Source organism: Pteropus medius, unplaced genomic scaffold (assembly GCF_902729225.1).
Source record: "Pteropus medius unplaced genomic scaffold, Ma_sr-lr_union100, whole genome shotgun sequence".
Lineage (NCBI taxonomy): Eukaryota > Metazoa > Chordata > Mammalia > Chiroptera > Pteropodidae > Pteropus > Pteropus medius.
The window spans coordinates 24,110,560-24,128,016 of NW_024344378.1; the positions used below are offsets into that span (position 1 = coordinate 24,110,560).

Genomic DNA, 17,457 nt, shown 5'->3' on the forward strand with positions numbered 1-17,457 from the left:
TAATTTTCTTATCCAATCCACTCAACTGAATATTTGAATTGTTTTGATTTTTTGATTTTTTTTTTGCTATCCTAAATGGTATTGCCCTGATTTTGTTGGGTAGGCAGTTTACTTAGTGTCTCTACCCGTAATTTTCCTTCTCGGTGGATAACCTCAAGATAATGATAGTATTTCCTCTGGGCATGTTGTATGGTGTAAGTAAGCTAATGCAGGTAAAGCTTTTAGTATAAATACAGAATAGTGCATACCAGACTAGATATGCTTGATAAAGGCCATTTTATTACTTTACTGGTCCAAAAGGAATTGTCTTGCCTAGATTGTGGAGTAAGTTAATAGTAGAGCCTGGGGAGCCTGGTTCCTAGTCCAGTGTTCTTTACAAAGTAGCAGGATGAAGTGCATGTGGTGGAGAGGCCTGGGCTGGGGATTCCCTAGATTGAATAATCTTGTGGTGGTGTCTTATGTCCTCAGTTGTAGAGTAAGCTCCCAGCTGGCTAGGAGCCTTCTAAAAAATTTTTTTCTTTACACAGCAGAGGACAGCAGGTACTCAGCAGACTTGTCACTGTTCCCTGACATCTAAGAATCTTAGCAGATGTGTCTGCCATCAGCCTGTGCAGTGATCAAGGTCTGTCTTTACCTCACCACACACAGCCTATTAACTGGGAACGTGCTCTAGCTGAAGATTCTTGCCAAGGGCAACTGACTCAAGTCAGCTGTGTTCAGCCCAAGGATGATTGCTCTACCTTCGGGGTTGTCCCAGGGATGTGGGGAAGTTAGGTGTGGAGGGAGCAAGTTCCAGGCTGGCTATTGTGACCTTGGGCAAGCAGCTTCTACTCTTTGATTACATTTCTGTAACACTGAGAGAGACAGGATGATATTGCACAGTGGTTAGCTGGAACCCAGTCTAACAAAGTAGTCTTCTCTCCTCTTATACATTATCCTGCGTTATTTTATTCACTCTTACTTTTTGCATTGCAGAAGATCTTATTCACTTGTCTGCCTCCCTCACTAAAAAGGAAGCTTCATAAAGGAAGAAGCCTTGCCTGCTTCTTTTCTGCAGTGACCCAAGGTCCCAGCACATACCTGCCATGCAGCTCATAAATAAACGTGTGTTGCATAAATGAACTCTCAGAGCCTGGGTTCAAATTCTGTTTGCACTGCTCTGTGACCTGAAGCAAGCCACTTAAACCACACCTGTTTTCCTGCTGAAAAATAGGGATTAGTAACAGTGCCTCTCTTATAAGGCTATGAGGCTCAAAAGAGAAAATATCCAGAAAACATTAAGCACACTGGCTGGTACAGATTATCATAATGATAGTAGCAAACATGTAGCGCGACAGCCAGACGCTGACCCAAACGCTTTACATAGATAGGTTAACTAAATTAATCCTCACGACATTCTACTATTATACCATTTTACAGATGAGCCAACCGGGGCACAGGAGTTAAGTAACATATGCACCCAAGAAACGATAGCTGTTATTTTTATGTCCATGGCTCCTTCCCAGCTCCCCGTGGGCGATCTCTCTGAAGGGCCAGAAGTCGCGCCGCACCCGCCTCCAGCCGAACCTGCAGCGGGCCACGACAGAAAGGGTTACACGGCCCGCGCGCACTTTATCTGCCAGAGATCTGCGGGCCCGCGCGCGGGGCTGACAATGTCGCCGGGCGGGGCGGCGGGGTGCTTCCTCGCCTCCCATTGGCGCACACGCCCCTTCCTGTCACTGCCGAGCCCGGCCCCGCCCCCTGGCCCCGCCCGCCTCCAGAGCGCAGCCGGAGTGGACGGTTCCAGACGCATGCTAATGAGGGGGCGGCTGCCGCAGCCCATTGGCCGGCCGCGGAGTGTCGGTGAAGTCAGCGCTGAGTCCCAGAAAAACAGAGCGGGGCCAACTGCAGCGTGTAGTGCGAGTGGGGCAGGACGCGCGCTACCCGCCCGCCCGCCCGCCCGGCGACCCGCAAGGTAAGCCCGCGCCAGCCACCCGCCCTTGCTCACCCCATCTGCGGCGGCGGCGCCGGGGGCGTGCGCCGGCCCGGCCCCCGCGGGCGGCGCCTTTGTTCAGCGCTCGGAGGAGGCGCGTTTAAAGGGCCAGCTGTTGGAAGGACTTGGGGACCCCCTCCCCCAGAGGGTCCCCCGTAATCACTGGGAAAACCGTGGCCGCCTCGGCCGAACCCTCCTTCCTGCCTGCTTAGTGGATCACTAGTCTTTCAAAGAAAGTTCCCCAGGGTGCGGCGGTTCTGAGAGATTCCAGGGCTTTTTTTTGGTGGGTGGGGGTACGTGTGATCATGGCCTCTGCTAAGAGAGAACGTTCTCCTGCTTCAGGCTGGCTGCAATATGGGTGGGTAGAGGAGACATCAAAGCCCGGGTGGGTTTGCGCTGTAAAGTGAAACTGCCGAGGACGGGCTCCTCCGGTGCAGCCAGGGGAAGAAGGAGAGATTGAGTGGCAGGATGGAGGCGTCTCAGGTGTGTACATTCATCAGCATCCCTCTGGAGGAAAGGGCGGCGGGAGGGGCGCAAGGACGACCAGTCTGGCCTAGGACCCACCTGAATGAGCGGGTACGTGTGTATGTGTCCGGGGACTCCGTGCCAGCCCATCCGCCCATACTGCTTCATCCCCCAGAGTGGCAGCATCTTGCTAGGCAGCTCATCACTGAGATGGACAGAAAGCAACTCCTTTCTCCGAATTCCCCGGGCATCCTCCGCTCTCCCCTGGCTGCTTTCCGGCGTGGCTTCCTGGATAAGCGGTAGCGCCATTCATAATAGAGGGGGAGAGAGGCTTGAAGTCATTATGTTCCTTCCATGCGAGAATATGCTGTTGAATTCTGCATCCCCGTGCATCCGCTGTGGTAAGATGGCTTTGAAATTCAGCAGTGCATGCTTTCTTCAGGCAGACAGATTTTATTACGCTATTCCGTTGCTACATAAAAGCAGAAGGGATCCCACTGAGCGTAGCTCGTTTTATCCAGACCCTGGGTTTTCCTAGCATGTTCTGGCTGAGCCTTTAGATTTTTGTTTTAAACTGATCACTGGGATGCCCTCTTGTCACAGGGCCGACCTGCTGAAATTGCCCAAATTGATTTCACGGTGAATAGGAGGGAGGTTCATTTAGAGACATCCTGGAACTATCTGGCACATCAGGCATCTGACATCACCCCCACTTGTACCCTTTTTCCTCTCATAAGGGAAGGCCAGGGATGGCTTGTCTGTCACCAGTCCCCTCCTTGGTTTTTGAGCTCCTCTAGATTCAATTTTGTGTTTTGTGTTGGAAAGGTGGCTTGGTGGTGATTGAAGAGAAGGGGGTTGGTTAAAGCAGGGTGGGCAGCAGATGGAGACAGCAGCCTCAATGACAGAAAACACATACTAGACATTTGGAGACTCCAGATCTACAGTCCTTAGAGACATAGGTGAGATAGATGGCTCTCTATGAAGAGAGAGAGAGACCGAGAGAGAGAAAGAGAGAATGTGTGTGTGTGTGGCTGTGAGGGAGGGGTGGAGGAGGAAGATGCTGCCAGCAATTTTTCTGCCCCACCCTCTAGATGCTGCCTTAAATAGCTCCTTGCCAGCCAAGCTCTGGTGTCTCAGGCTCTTGGCCTAAGGGGCCCGCAGAAAAGGGTTGCTCTGTTTGTACCTTTGCCCTGGGCACTGTAAGAGTGGATGGTTAGGAAAAGGTTTAGTTCTCCAGGGGTTGCTGAGAGCGCATTTCTTAGCTGGAGGGCCCTGAGTTGAATTAGCTTTGGCGACTTCCCAGCAGGGAATTAGCAACTGAAAAGAAATTTCTCTACCCCTATAGGGTGAAGAGGTGGGGGCAGGGGTATTCTTATCTTCCACTGGACACGCACTCCCTTATTGGCCTTCTCCTCCTCTTACCTGCTTTCTTTTATTCTGGTCGGAGAGTTGCTTTGAACTTCTCTGAAAGGACTGGGAATATTGTGGGGATCAGGTAGGAGTTATGGGAAAGGACTAGCAGATACTTCTGACTGGCAGAACAAAGAACTGTTCAGCTCTTCCCTCTTTTCCCACTCCAAAATAGACTTTAACGTAGATAGCAGAGTCTGGAGTTTTCTTTGTAGAGAATGAATGGGCAGGGTTCAGGAAAGTACGCTTTTACTAGGCAGCATTCATAATCATCTAGTCATCCAGATTTATCTCTGGACTCTTCCCTGGATATGGAAATAGATTTACTGTAGAGGGCACTCATTGGTAATTTAGGATTTATTCAGTCTCTGTGAAAAAGGAAATGATGATCTCAAAAAGCTTTAATGGAGGAGCTCTGGACCAGAGGCAAGACAGCTGGCTGGCTTTGATCCTGGCCACGAACCTGCTTTGGGCTTTAGGATAATAGTGGCTTTGCTCTCTGGGCCTTGGCAAAGTGGAGGGCTTTGGGGCAGACCATTTTCCAGAATTCTTGACAGCATTACTGTTCTTAGAGTCACAAGTACAGTTTGTGATGGCATCTTTAGGTTCTTTTCTGTTTGCTAAACTGATGTGAAATCCACAGTATTGCTGAATGGCGTGAAAGAAGCATTCCAGGACTCAGACTTCTGTTAGATTCAGACTCACCTGTTCCTTGATTAGTCTGATTCCTGAGGTTTTACTGTATGAGAGGCACAAACCCTTAGAGTGGGTGGTTGGCTGGGCAGATGAGGGTAGGATGACAGAATGCTGAGGGAAGAATTTCTATAATTCATTCTTTCTTCCTGTGTATGTTTAACTTACTGCTATATTTATGGTTATACAGGTGACTGTCTAGATATTTAGAACATGAGAGTTGGAAAAGACCTCTGGGTTGCTAGGCTCAGTGCCCTTCATTGAGGAATTTGAAGCGTTGGGAGGTTTGATGATTTTTCTAAGGTCACATAATTAGCAAGATGCAGAGCTGGGGTAGAATCCTAGATGGATATAGATTCTCGGTCTTGTGTTTTAAATGTATGTCTTAAGCCCCTTCCTCTTCTGATAGAAATGATTCTAAGATGAGGTAAAGCGAGGAGGACTTAGGGGCTGAAGAAAGGAGAGATTGGAGAAACATATTGGAGAGGGGGTTGGAGGCAGGTCAGGTTGAGAAGGGGAAAACAGATACCTAGCTTGGAGGGAAAAGATAGTGCCGGAAACTGTGTTTGTGTGTGTGTGGGGGGGTCTTTATCGGCTGTGAATGAAACAGTAGATTTTTATAGCCCTTAGAGTGAAGTAAGTAAGGAGAGGCTTGCCTTAGACAACAGTGGGGTAGGTGGACTACATACAGCTTGGGGCTGGTACTAATGTGGAGTCACCGTGGGATTTCTCCTGTTGACCCTCAGATTGCAGAGTGTGGAGGCTGCTTTGTTTCAGGAACAACTGAGGCCTTCGGAACCACTGGGGCATGCAGAACTTGAACATGTGGAAAGTCAGGTGTGCTGCTGGTGATGCTGGAGAATGCTGAGGTGGGACCCGGTTCTGCTGAGGTCCCAGTTTTTTTAAATGCAGAAACTGAAAAAAGTTTTCCATGGAAAGAATTTCTTTTCAACTCAAGCAGCGTTTTCTCCTCTGACTTTCACTGTGCTTTGTACATTTTATAGGTAGTGTTTCATACACTCTTTTTTCAGAGGATATACTCGGAGATGAATACCTTACTGAACTAACTCATTTAGGGGAAGCTTATGGCCTGTGACCTGAGCTAAGCTTCAGAATGTTTCAATGAGCAATTAAAGAGCTGTGAACAGTGGTTAACTAGATTCAAAATGATTTAAAGGCATAATAGGTGATAATACTTTAAAGTCTATAGCTCCAGCTAACAGCTGGCCATGTACAGTGTAATTTAACTTCAGGCTGAGGAAGTATGTCTGTGGATCTTTTAGTTGTTCCTTCTTTTTGTGTATGGGTAGGCGTGTGCGTCTGTCCCTATATCTCACTGTCTTCCCATCCTTTCCCCATATCTCCCTCCTCTTTACATTTCTTTTTCTCTCTTCCTGTTGTATCTTTCTCCTTGCCCTCCCCCATCCTTTCTTTACTGTCAATAATACAGCTTTTTAATATACTGATTGCGTCATTAAAATTTGATCTTCTCTGTTCTTAATTTGAAATCAGATGAGTTCACTCTTTTCGAATACGTGTGTAAGTATTTTACACATGAAACCAACTAAACCCAATTAAATTGCTTTTTACTTCTGTGTGGTCTTCCATTGACCTCCCCTCCACCCCTGCTTCTGTGGTCAGTAGTGACTCTTTATAGAAAACAAAATTCCCAGCTCACTGTCATGTGGTTATTATTGTTTTTATAACAAAAACAGTTATAACAATGGAAAAAGTCTCCACCCTGTATTGCGGACACAAGGGACACCCTCTCCCAAGAGATGTGCCATGCTTCTTGACTTCCTTCCATGGAAAAAGTGTTTGCAATGTATTCTATAACAGAGGCCTGTACTGTTAGAGCTTAGGGATGCTGATGGTGGGGCTCGGGCTCTTGTCAGTGATTCTGGTATCACTTAGAGTGTGTGGCGGGGAAAGGGTTGGTCAGCCTTATGGCTAAGAGATGACATTCTAGGAAGAATTCAGCGTGGTGGTTCTTCTTTGGTTTCCCCAGGCTGAGCTAACTCACCTAGCAAGAGCAGGACCCAGACCCCTTTGGAAAAGAATGAGAGACTTCTCAACTTTTTGATTCATGTTGGTTGGGACCCAAAAGGTGTCTTGTGGTGACGCGGGAGGGTAGGTAGCCATTGACAGGGTGCGGGTGTGAAGTCTCAGATGCTTTGATGGATGCATGCTATAGCACTTGCAACTTTTCTTCTGACTCTGATTAATTACAGAGAATATTGAGTCTTGGCACTCATGGTGAGCAGGAAGTTTAGTGTGTGAAGTGGGCCTCTCAAGCAAGAAGTCCCTTTGAAGTCTCCAGTTTTTATGTTAAAAATTCACATGAGTTTTATGTTCTATAATATGTGCTGGTTTTAGTATAAAAGCATTTAAAATGCTTTGCTGTTGAGTACAATTGATGGTCCATGAAAAAATGTTTCTCTTGGGCCTTCACCTGTCCACGTCCCACCTCAATATGCACAGCAGGTCCTGTACTCCAGCTGGAGAAGCCAGCAGCGGGGCAGGCGTCAAAGCTGGAGGTGTTGAGAACTGTCTCTCCAGTCTTTCCTGCTGTTTTTGGCCGACCTGTTTGCAATACTGGTTCCTGATTGTTCATTTTAGATATTATTTCTTCATGTTCTACTACAGATTAGAGGAGCCTATATATTCCCCTATTCTCACCTTTCCTCCCTACATACTACCCTTCCTCCCTGTCCCTCCAATATGGTTACGTCACAGTTTCTGGTTACACAGATATTCATTGTTTACATTGTTTTAATTATGTAAATTGTGTTCATGGCTGAGCATTATAGTTGTACTATGATATTTCCTTTCTTGTACATCCTTTTTTTATGAGTTAAAAATTGCTTTCTTTTTGCTATGTATTTAGTTTTCTATGTACTTATTACTAATTCCCAGAGTCTCCGACAGTATTTTAAAACATCTCTGTTTCACAACATATGTTCCTTCTTATTTTATTACAATTTTTTTCCCTTTGAGATCTCCATCCCAGAGGCATCCGTCCTGCTCCTCTATTCTAGACCCACTGATCTCTCGGCCTGGAGCGTGACTCGACTTGAGGATTCCCTCGCCTTGTCCTGGGTTGGATTCTCTCTTTCCTCTTTCTTGACTTAATCCTCCAGGAGCTTCTGAGAAGTTCTGTAAAGTTGGTCACTTCAAACTTGCAAGTATGAAAAGTTCTTTTTCTATACTCACACTCAGTTCATGGTTTGATTTGTCTAGAATTTTAGATTGAAAGCCATTTTCCTTTAGAATTTTGAAGGCATTGCTGTACTGTCTTTTAGGGTCCAAAACTGATGTCAAATATTTAGATGCCGTTCTGATTTTTGATCATTTTATGGGTAATCTGCTTTATTCTCGCTGAAAATTTTAGGATCTTCTCTCTTTCTCTGTATTTGAAGTTTTCTTGTTTTAAAAATGATCGTACTGTGTCTTCGGCATGTTCTTTTGATCTGAAGATTCACATCCTTCAGTTTTTGAAATTTTGTTATATTTTCTTTGACAGTTTTCTTTTCTCCTTTTTCTTTGTTTTGTCTCTGGAACTACTATTAGTTGGATGTTGGACTTACTGGGTTAAGTAATTTTAAAATCTTTTATTTTTGTTTTCCATATCGTTTTTGTTTTACTTTTTGAGATTGCTTCAGATTTAACCTTAATTAACCCTTTCATGTTTTTTATTTATGCTTTCATAGTTTTGCATGAAACATACTTGGATGTTTTACTTTCTAGAAATTTCTTGTTCTCTGAATGCTTGCTATTTTAAAAATTTTAAAAATATATCCTGTTCTTGTTTCATGGGGGCAATAATTTCACTTATGCTAGGTTTTTGTTTGTTTTCGTTTTTTGGCATTTTTCTGCTGTTCCCTACAAAGTTTCTGTTTCCCTCAAGTCCCTTTTTCTGCTTGCTTTGGTTACTTTGTGTTTCCCATTGGAATCATCCTTCTAAGTATGCTGATCATTGGGTTGTACTTTTATACTTTAAGAGTGGACACCAAAATGCTGTTAGGGCATTTCTGCAATAAGGAAGGGGTTGCTAATTTCATTTTAAGGTGATCCAACAGAGAGTCCTCTTTTTTCCACTGGAGACACTTAGATGTCAGTGCTTTTCCCTGGGGACATTGGCTTTTCCTGGAGAGGAATTTGCCTGGAGAGGCTGTAACAGCCTGGTTGTCCTGCATTCTGGGAGCCCTCATGGGGAAGGAGGTTGGGTACCCTGTTTGGTCTATAGAGTTTCACTCAGTCCATCTGTTTTCTGAAAGTTACTGCCCTCCCTCACTTCCTCCCTCAGCTGTGTGTCCCTCCCTCAACCGTGTCTGAACCCAGAGTCTCTGGTGTAATTTGCCTAAACAGTGAACCTCCACCTTCTGCTGACTGAGCAGATTGCGGAGGGAATCTGGAGTCTGATTGCTCCTTGCTTCAACTATTAGCGAGCTGTTCTCTTTTTAGCCTCCTCCTGCTTCTCCTCCTCACAGTCTTTGGTGCCTCCAGTTCCTGCATCTTTTCCTATTTCTGTGGCACTTGTTTAGTGGTTTATTCCTCTGCTTGCACTTAGCAGAGCAAATGAAGCAGAAACCTAGATCAGCTACTGCACGGTGGTCAGCTCTCTGTCTTCCAGAGTTCTTTTGACATATCTTGTCTGCCGTTGTCTGTTTTTCACTAAAGAACGAATTCCTCTACTATTCTTTTAGTGGGGTTCTGGGAGAGAGCAGAGTTAAATATGGGTGTTTAACCCTCTGATTTGACCAGAATTTTGTTTCATTTCCTTCTCCAAACCCTTAACTGGTGCCTGATATATATTATATTCTCGAGAATTGTTAAATGATTGAATGCATGTTTCTAAGATGGTATGCATACAATTACTCGTCAGATTACAAGAGAGTTCCAAATATACAATCTTACAAAAATACATAACAGACAGCAGAACCTGTCACTCTCCCTAAACTGTAGGATAAGAAGCACCTTGAGACAGCGTTATAGATTGTTGAGCTGGTGAGTGACGAGGCCCAGGTGCTATCTTCAGCCCTGTCACTAACTACATGAGTCACCTTGAGAAGTCACTTAACCTCTCTGGGTCTTGGTTTCTTCAGCCTTAAAATGAGCTGTTGGTCAAGATTTGATTCAGTTTACTGCACTGAGTACCTGCTGTGTGCAAGGCATAGTTCATATGTCTGTTAAGACATATGTCACACTGAATTGATTGTGTTTGGCTTATCTGCCTTTCTCCTGATTGTAGTTCAGTGTCTCGCACGAAGTAAGGACTCTGCAGATTTGACCTCCTATTCTTTCTGGACCTTGGGCTCCTTGTGAAGACCACATTGTAGTCATCTTTGTATCTCCTGTGTCTCCCAGTTCTTGGAGCATAGGAGATATATGGTAAATGTTAGATTTTTCCACTTAGAAAGAGTACGTCAAGGAAATGTGAAAACACGAGTCGCTCTGCCAGAACGCCCAGACCCTACCCGAGGAACAAGGCCTTGCTCTTTGGGAGTCCAGCTGCACACTCCCTGGCTCCCTCCTGGAGCCGGGTGCTCAGACGTGTTGATATTAAAGTCAGCGGAGACAGCAGTTCTGCACCACAGCCCCGACAGTGGAGGATTTCCCCCACCCCCCAAACAGATCATAATCATGTATTTAATTGGCCTCACATTGTTATGAGTTAAGGTTGGAGTCATCTTAATTAAGAAAATGAATTACAGATATAATCCTGCGTTATAGTGTTTAAAAATGGTTAAGTGCTTTTTCATAACTTATTTTGGTTTTCCCAAACCTGTGAGCTCATGTGCCAGGACTGTTAAGTAGACTAAGGGGTCTATGCTGGGCTCTGGGAGTACAGCGATGACCAAAGAGAAGTGGCAGCCGCCATCTCGGAATTTATAGACCAGGGCTGAGTTTTCCAATATGGTAGCCACTAGCCACATGTGACTATTTAAGTTTAAATTAATTAAAATGAAATGCAATTCAAAATTCATTTTGTCAGTCACCGTAGCCACATTTCAAGTGCTCAGTAGCCACCTGGGACTAATGGCTGCCATATGGACAGCACAGATAGAGAAAATGTCCATCATCTCAGGAAGTTCTCTTAGGCAATGCTGGACTACAGAGCTAGGATCCTGTGATTAGCTTTGTTTCACAGTTGAGGCAGCGGAGGCACAGAAAAGCCTGTTGGTTAAGGTCATGTGGCTTGTGCTGGGAACAGATCTCTTATTTTGGAGCTCAGCTCTTCTCTCACTGAAGTGAGTTCGGGGAGTAGAGTGACTAAGAGTTGATCTCTGCACTCAGGCTGCCTGGGTTCACATCCTGGTTCTGCTGCCCTCTGGGGCAGCTGCGGCTCTGTTTCTCAGTTGCCTCACCTGTGAAATGGAGAAAATAATTATACCTACCTCACAGGATTGTGGGGAGGATCATATGATCCAATAATGCAAGTCTTTAGAACTGTGCCTGACACATAGTAATCACTCAGTGGTGCTGGTCGCTATTTTGAGAATGAGAAAAGGACAGAAATTATCAGTTGCTTCTGGGAGGCATTTTTCAAACAGGAGACTGTAGAATGGGAAAAGAACATTGCGGGGCGAGGTTGTGTTTTTAGAGCTGACCGACCACCTGGAGAGGGACACATAACTGAGTATGTCTAAACCAGGGGCTGCTTCAGTCGTGTGAACTGATGTAAAAATACCAGCATGTTCACAAAACCCTTTGAGTCCCTGCGTTGGTCATTGGTACTCTGAACAAGGATCCTTTTGATGTCTCCTTCCTCTTGGTGTGTCTCTGCCCACAGCCCTTTCTGCTGTCCCCACACATTCCTTCTTCCCTTACTGCATCTCTCCCTTGGAGGGGTGGGGTCACAGACATTTATCATCACCTCTGTGGAGCAAACGGATGTGCCAAAGGAGTGCAGAAGAGAGAAGGGGCAGGAGCCCAGGTAATTTAGAAGTTAGATCCTGATGTTTTGAAGTAGGAAGGTTTAGTATTACAAAGTGTGTGTCGCGGGGGTAGTGAGAGCATGTTAGGCACACATAACCCCTGTGGCATCTCGCCTCACCCAGTGAGGCACACAGAGCAGATGGTACAGAGAGGCCAGTGACAGACCTAAAGTCAGGTGTGTAGCAATGACAGACCCAGAAATGACCTGTGAGGAGACAGTTCCTGATGACTGTTCCTGATGACCTGGATCCTCAGTGTGGCATAGAAAATACTGCCTGAGTACCAAAGGCAGTGATCAGGAGTATTGAGTACTTGTAACTTAACCCGTAACTGGCTCTGCCAATCTCATTCCTGTTTGGGTCTTTCCATCATCATGGGTGATGTTCTGTCTCATAACAGCTGTAACAGGAATGGGCGCTTAGTTAGATCCAGGAATTGCCTTTCTGCCTGCTTGTCAATGTGAAAACTCATTACTCATTTATATAGTGCCTTATGCATTGATTATTAGCAAAAGCCTTTGATTAGCAGGCCTTTGAGCTTGGTTCCCAGTATGAAGGGTCACTAGGACATGCCTTGTGAAATCCAAACAGTTTCTCTTATTGCCTGGTGTTTGTGCATATGAGCAGTTTCCTTGACTGACATGTAAATAGATAATTTATTGGCAGGTTGCTTTTCCATTTAGTATTTTTCTTTAGTCAGGGCAGATCTAGTGTTGGGTGACAATTTTCTGTGAGCATACAATGATGGTCAGGGATTGTAGTTGCCTGTAACAAACTGAGGTGGGGAAGAAATGGAATTATTTTTGTGGTACGTCGATATTAGGGAGTCTTATCAAGTTAGCTATAATATATACATCACTGACTCTTCTGTGCTTGGGCCTCTCTTTACAGACAGTCTACACAGTGGACTGGTGATAGGAGGCTGGGCAGGGTCTGGAAGCCAGAGATGAGGTAAGATGGGCCGGAACTGGAGCTGAGAGATCTGAATCGCTGCCCTAGTGGCCCGGGCAGTGAGCTTGAGAGCAGGCCAGGGAGCTGGATGGAGAAGCCAAGGCAAAAGCAGGAACTAGGCTTCTGTAGGCAGGACAAAATGAGTAAGGCTCTGGAGAAGGCAAAATCCCAACAGGGACAGAAAGTAGAGTAGCTGGAGAAAGCCAGGACTTGAGAGAGCTTGGGGCCTAAGTAGGGTTTGGTGGTGGTTGCTGACAATCGGGCTGGCAGGCCCCTGAGCCTGGGCCAAGGCAGTCTCAAGCCTTTTAGGACTACTTTGTTCGTGTTGTACGGCCTTTATGCTGGACATGGTACATTAGTGAGCCAGCACTGGCAGGTGTGAGGGGGCGAGGCCCCCCAGGAACTGGGAAATGTTAGTCATGCCTGAGCACTGATAGAAGATATGGCTCCTCTTCAAGACAGCTGCTGCAGGGGGAGGCCCCGCCGCCCACCAGCCTATGGTCTTGGTTTTGTTTTTAATTATTAAAGTCATGGCCATTTAAGCACTCACCTGAAGCGTCATTGTAAATAATTTTTCCTTCTTGGAGTCAAAAGAGCTCTAGTAGAGAAGAGTTTTGTGGCTGTGGTTCTAGATTCCCTCAAAGAACATAATGCCTGGGCAACCAGCGTATCCAGAGGATGCTCTTGACAGTGGGTATGCACCTCTACAGGCTACCTTGCAGATTGGCATTTATTTTGCATAAATCCTTAATTCAAGGAGTATAGGGTATTCCTTTCTATGGTACACCAGGAAGAAACTGTGCTTAGGTAATGTAAAATATTTAACACTCTCTTTAAAAAATTAAACCTGCCCAGGAGCCTTTGATTGGTGGTACCCATGGCAACATGCATGGTTTTCAGGAGTGTCTTCCCAGGGCTTTTTGGGCTCCTGAGAAGGAGTGGGAAGCCAGCTTCTGGGAGGATCAGCCTGGAGGCAGAGAGTCCACCTGCTCTGCTTGGCCCAGAGGCTGGGCAATGAATGGCAGGGCTGTGTGACACCTTTGTAAGTACGAAGCTGGTGGTGGTTTTGATAAGTTGAGAGGAAATGGGAGGAGAAGCCACCATTTTGGGGGGGCTTGTTCATTCATTCTATTTTATTGGCCTCTGTTAATCCTGGCACTTAAGGCTTCTCCGTCCAGCCTCAGGACTTTTGCCTGCGCAGTTTCTTTATCCCGGAGAGCTTTTTTCTCTCTTCACTTTCTTAGCATTGCTCATCCTTCAGATTTCACCTGAAGCAGCATGTTCTTGGGGAAGCCTTCTCTGACCCTCCCCAGCAGGTTAAACCCTCCTGTGTGAAGCTCTTCACAGTGTCTGTCTCAGCTGCGTTTTTACACTTGTTTGGAAATTCATTGTTTGTCTGCCCAACCTACCAGACTGTAGGATCCGTGATGACAGCAGCCAGTGCTGTTTCTCGTCACCACTCTCCCCAGAGCCTAGCGTGTGCCTAGCTCACAGGAGGTGTTCGCTATGTGTGGAGTAAATTAGTTCACTTATTAAGTTTAGGGTGTTTTACCAAATTCTGAGAATACAAAGAGAATAAAACACCCCTGCTGTCCTCATGTTGTTTCTAACATAGAGCAATGGGTGAGTGAGCTCTCAAGATACCCCTTGAGGGGCAGGAAGTAAACATTCTCAGTTAAAGCTCTATTTATTCTTTAAGCCAAGTACAAGAAAGTTGTAGCTTTCCTATTTGTGATAGTATAGATTTTATAATGAACTTATAAGTAAATATGCTCAATGCTATTTTACTAATAGGAAGGCGTGATCAAAAAGTTTGGTGACCAAGGTTCTGAAAGAACAGGTAGACACATGAAAGGGTTTTTATGCCAAAGTGTGATAAGCACTAAGGGCAAGTACAGGGTGCAGTGGGGCACACAGAAGGTGAGCTAGAACAGGACCAGAGGAGGGCTTTCCTGATAGAGGGCAGGATCAGCATGTGCAAAGGCAAGGTAGCATGAGAAGGATTAGTGCATTGGAAGAAAACATACTTTCATAAGGCCGGAGTACAGGGCAGGAGCAGACACCCCTACTGGTCCCGGGAGAAATTGAGAATTGGGAATAACGAGATGAATGACACTAGGTACCTGTCTGTCTGCAGGATGGATATAGTCTAGTAGAGGAAAGAATTGTGCAAATGTGCCTTAGGAGAGAGACAACACAGTGAGTACTTGGAATTCAGAAGAGAGTGGATATCTTGGTTAGGAGAGATCGGGCCTGGTCATGGTTTCAAAATCTACCATGCCCAAGTTCAAACATCCCCCTCTCTTCATTGCAGAAGGGGAAGGAGAGAGGCTGGGGACTGATGTCAAGCCTCTTTCAAAGTCCGTCTCGGGGTTAGGCTTCTCCATCTACTCCCACCCAGTGAGATTTTTACCTTAATATGACTTAGACCCTTCTGTGGACTCTATTTTCTGGGTTACAAAATTATATATGAAATGGAATATGGTATATGTAAATAGATGCATGTTTGATGTATTTACTTACCTGTATAATCATATGCATGCCTTTTTCCTCCCCCCACCCCCCTTTTTTGTTTTTAAGTCCCAGGACTTGAAGTAATTATGTAATTAGAATCCACATAGAGTATGGCTAGATAAGGTGTAATTAAAGAGGAAAACCTAATTTTGGAAGAATGATAAGAGGTCATTTGACTCAGTCTGGGCCCAAATCCAATCTTGGAAGAACACTGAGAGGTCATTTGGATATACAGAGCTTGAGGCCACCCAGGAGCCCAAACTGGCCTGAGAAGTGGACAGATTCTGTTTCAGTTCACTGTGAGTGCTATTCACTGAGCACCTTCTTGGTGTAGGGTATTGTGGGAGGCCCAGCTATTAGTAAAGAAAAAGTCTGGATCTTAGGGAAGACATGGGGCGGGGAGGGGGGCGTGCATGGGCTTGGAGAAAAAAACTAGGGGGTCCTAGGGTGTGGAGAGGTGAAGACTCCAAGGAGTGGGAGGTGGGGGGAGGTGGGTTAAAGAAAGATTCACAGAGTAGGTGGCATTTAATAAGTGCCTTGAATGGTAAGGAGGGTTTCAAGAGCAAGGACAAGAACTTTCTGTCATATTAGTGGCACTCAGCTAATATTTGTGGAATGAATGCTGGGCAGTTTGGAGGTAGAAGGAACGTGGCTGAGTTGTTGGGTGGCCATTACAGTTTGGCGAGGGGCTGGTGGTACAGTGACAGCAGGGGCACCAGGAGGGCAGCAGGCTTAGGTCCTCAGCTGTGCAGAGGTGACTGTGTGCAGTGGAGTCAGAGATTGCTGTGGGCTGTGGAGGTCAGGGGAGGGGTCTTCGTGGAGGGGGCCTTGGGCAGAGCCTGAAAGGACCAATAGGATAGGGGACAGGGGAAAAGGGAAGACTTGCCAAAGGAGGGGAGTGATATGGGCAAAGGTCTAGAGAGGGAGCTGAGGAGAGATTATCCAAGAGAGGGGGAGGGGGCATGTAGAGTGAAACCAGCTGGGCTGGCGTGGGTGAAACTGGTTCCTGGGAGTTAGGCATGTTGGTCAGGAGAATTTTGATCCAGTGGGACGGAGGAGCCATGGCAAGTTGTTGGACAGAAGAGCAGCGTGGTAAAGGCATGTGGATGGAAGAGGGATGTGGCCCTGGCTGATGGAATGGGCTTCTGACGAGTTCAGCCTGGGCTCCTGGTCCTGAGGTGATGGGGACAAGGCAGGGGTGGGGCCATCTGCAGTCCTTCATCACTGATGGATTACTGGTCTTGGTGATAAGAGAGGGGAGAAATAAGGCAAGGGAAGAGGTAGAGGTAACTGCAAGCTTCCCAGCCTGGGAGAGTGGTAACACCTGAGAGAGGAGCGGGGCCAGCTGGTGGAGAAGAGGGTTGGGCAGAGGCTTGGTGTGTCTAGTGCCCCGAGACTCTTGTTCTAACCCTTGCCCTGCCTTTGAACTAGAAGGGAGACCTCGGGCCAATTCCATCTCCTGAGATCTGTTTTTTTGTCAATAGGCCTCACTGCCTTATGGTTCATGCTCATCTCAGCCAGCGGAGTAGTTACAGTTGTAGGGCTCAGGCAAGGGGAAGGGTCCGGGCTGGAGATTTGTGAGGCCATCCGATGCAGATGAGAGAAGAAACCACACAGTCCTATTCCTTGTCTTTCTAGAGTGCCCAGTGAGTATGGGGGAGGGGCTCTGGGCAGCTAGGATGGATGAAGAGTTGACTCATCCTGCCCATTTCAGGTTGCTTTTGAGCTCCTCTGACATAATGGGGGGTATAAACTCTAAGCCTATACAGATGTTGAGGTCAGCTCCATTCTGGAGTGGTGTAGGGGAAGGGTTAATCTTCCCAAATTCACAGAAAGGAGATTCTCAGGGCAAGGATCTGGTCATTAGTGAACTCCTTCCCTGCCTCCTCTCCCCACTGCCCGGCACCCCCCACCAACCAGTCTTTGGGAAACTTATGGCTTTGGACCTTTAGAAACAGAAACCTTGCAGAGAAAACTTCCTGGCAGGGATAGGGCTTGGGAAAGGAGAGAAGGAAGCACTTTCCAGAGGACAATGACAGAGAGTTATACTACAGAATTTAAAATAGTCCAGAAAGGAAGGCATATGCTTTTTGAATACTTAGAGCATATACCAGTTCTGTTCTAGGTGCTTTCATGATCTTTGTCTCATAATCTTTCCATCATTTCTGCCCGTCTTATTATCCCATTTTACAGGTAAGGCAACAGAATTAGAGAGACAGACTAATTTGCCCAAGGTCTCAGTAGGGCAGGATTTCATTTTATTCAAGTCTCTGACTCCAGTGGCAAGAAATATCCATTTATGTTTTCTGCAAATACTGTTTTCTGCTGGGGGAAAAAGAATGATTTGTCTTTATGAACTTTATGGTGGATCCAGTTGCCATCCACAAGGCAGCATTCCAATAGAGTGCAGTGTCTTAGAGATGGGGACACTTAGAGCTCATCAGCCCTCAGAATAGGAAACTGAGGCCCAGAAAAGAGAAGAGAAATGCCAAGGTCAGGAGCAGAATGGGAATG

The 17,457-nt window shown here is 46.2% G+C and overlaps 1 protein-coding gene across 1 annotated transcript in view; it reads left to right on the forward strand.

Annotated features, from left to right (window-relative positions):
• The first annotated feature begins 1,986 nt into the window (after nt 1–1,986).
• SORBS1 (sorbin and SH3 domain containing 1) overlaps nt 1,987–17,457 on the forward strand; it is a 211,496-nt gene continuing 196,025 nt past the window's right edge. Inside the window, exon 1 of the mRNA XM_039871670.1 lies at nt 1,987–2,455. The gene's annotated coding sequence lies outside the window, so the exon portion shown is untranslated. The remainder of the gene's footprint in view (nt 2,456–17,457) is intronic.